The sequence below is a fragment of the Bidens hawaiensis genome, unplaced genomic scaffold (assembly GCF_021521415.1).
Source record: "Bidens hawaiensis isolate Kalapana, Puna unplaced genomic scaffold, B.hawaiensis_p1.1 tig00021554_1, whole genome shotgun sequence".
NCBI lineage: Eukaryota > Viridiplantae > Streptophyta > Magnoliopsida > Asterales > Asteraceae > Bidens > Bidens hawaiensis.
The window spans coordinates 388,276-390,418 of NW_027493358.1; the positions used below are offsets into that span (position 1 = coordinate 388,276).

Below are 2,143 nucleotides of genomic sequence, written 5' to 3' on the forward strand. Positions count from 1 at the left end.
TAAAAAATTATTTAAAATAAATTAATTACAAATTTCTAAATACTTATTACATATAAGATTTGCTGCTATATTTGCTCGACAAAATAAACCAAATCTAGACATTGCTTTGTTCCCTAATTTTCACAAATATCGTAGCCAGTTAACGTGTGGTTCTTTTAATATGCTACTGAGTTCCTCTTCAATATTACTGTCATTTTCGTGCTCCACTGCAATTCATACTTTCTTCCAATGCATTCATGTTATCTTCAAAGGAAAATATACAATTAAAAACCAATTTAAGTAAAAGAAAGTTAGGCTATGGTGATGGCATTTTGCATACTTTTGAGTCATACTTTCAATCTAGTTTAATACTAATCATACCTAACACTAATCAAGTGTATTAGCTATTAAATAGCAGAACTCAACGGGCAATACATTTTGGCTTATAGTAAATGATAGCATTTTGCACACCAACAGATATGAAAAATTGATCATTGATCCACAGTTCTATCCAAAATAAGACACCAAAAAAACGAATCCACGAATACAAGCATTTCATCAAGCAACTTATGGGGACAATCAAAATAATGAAAATCAAAACACAAAGAAACCAAATTTACAAAAAGTATCTCCTTATAAGACATATTCTTGACCTGAACGAACGAACCTCAAGCTGATGAAACTGTTAACAACCATCGAATGAAACTCCGACCAGCCTAAGTTGAGATAAATATAGAACCTGCCATTTCGATTCCTGCACAATTAAACTTTTAGAGAATCCACTCACAAAGCAAGGGAAACCACGGTAGAAAACGAAACAAAAGACGGTATAAACTTACATAAATGGTTATGGATTCAAAATCAGGTGTCCTTAATAGTCATATTCCATATATCAAACCTATGTATAAAGCTCCACCTCTATAGCTCGTGAGCCTTTTCTGTTCACACATAAAATATGTGCGTAACAATTTACAAATAAAGAAATATATTTATTTGTAAGACAAAAACCTCATTTTGAAAAAGTCACCGATTAACCTTGTAGAAGATAAAAGTTTGAAGCTATATAAATAGGATAATATAAAAACAATTGACCATTTTTTATAAACATATTGTATATTGAATATGTAGAGTAAACTAAAATGAAACCTTTGGTATATCACTTGAAACTAAATTATGTACCTGAATATTTTCTCCATCAAGATATTAACAACAGCTAGTTTCATCGGTTCTAAGATCCTGCACACTTTGTCCACTATAAAATCTGCACAAAAAAAAAAAGAAAAAAGAAAACAAATTGTCAAGAGTTTACACAGAAATCATTAATTGGACTCTTAACTGGAGCAATTGAATTGGATCTCAACTAAGATATACCATATTAATAATGGTGCTAGTAATATATAGTTTACCTGAGAGCTGAGATAACCTTTTTTGTAATGTCTACATATGATCAACGATGATCCATGGCCTGCACTGCAAAACCAACTAAAACTTTATTCCGAAAAAAGAAAATTCTCAGACATTTGAAATTAAAACTTTGACAAATAATAAAAAAAGAATGAAACTTAGGTCAAAGGTCATACCTGATGCTTTAACCGGTCGGAATCAAGGTTTGACGATGTTGAAGAAAGAGACGATGAGGGCCGACGATGGTGAAGAATTAGCAGAGAGGACGGTGGGTGATAGCTATTATGTTTGTTAATTTGCGAGATCGTTTTGTGTTGCATCTCCATGAAAAGTCAATTGAAGAAATCGATTGAAGAATAAAAGGAGGCAATTGATAGATAGATTGAAGAAGATTACTGTAGAAATCCATTGAAGAATAAATCATTTTCAAGATTTTTTAAGGTTTTAAATAGAGAGAGAGAGAGAGAGACTCAGGAAGGTATAGATATGAGTTTCAAATTTTGAAATTGGCTTTCAATTTAGGGTTTAGCTGAAGAAAGCAGGGAAGCTTTCACAGGAAGGAAGCTTTGCAAACCGAGGAAACGTGGACAAGCGTTTTGACGAACGCGATAGCAAATAGAATATGAGGCTAACACGTGTCTCAAAATGTTTGCTCTCAGAGATTGGTGCAACCTTCTCTTTCATGCTTGGTACTTGGATGTTGGCACGATTATCAGGAATACTAGAGAGGTGGCCAAAGCATTAGATATTATCAGGTCTG

The 2,143-nt window shown here is 32.8% G+C and overlaps 1 long non-coding RNA gene across 1 annotated transcript; it reads right to left on the reverse strand.

Annotated features, from left to right (window-relative positions):
• Positions 1-1,156: 1,156 nt before the first annotated feature.
• Positions 1,157-1,748, reverse strand: LOC143563874 (uncharacterized). Its single transcript, XR_013140738.1, has 3 exons — positions 1,560-1,748; positions 1,386-1,449; positions 1,157-1,240 (listed from the first exon to the last, which is right to left on the reverse strand). It is a non-coding gene; the product is annotated as an uncharacterized LOC143563874 (long non-coding RNA).
• Between the last annotated feature and the right edge of the window lie 395 nt (positions 1,749-2,143).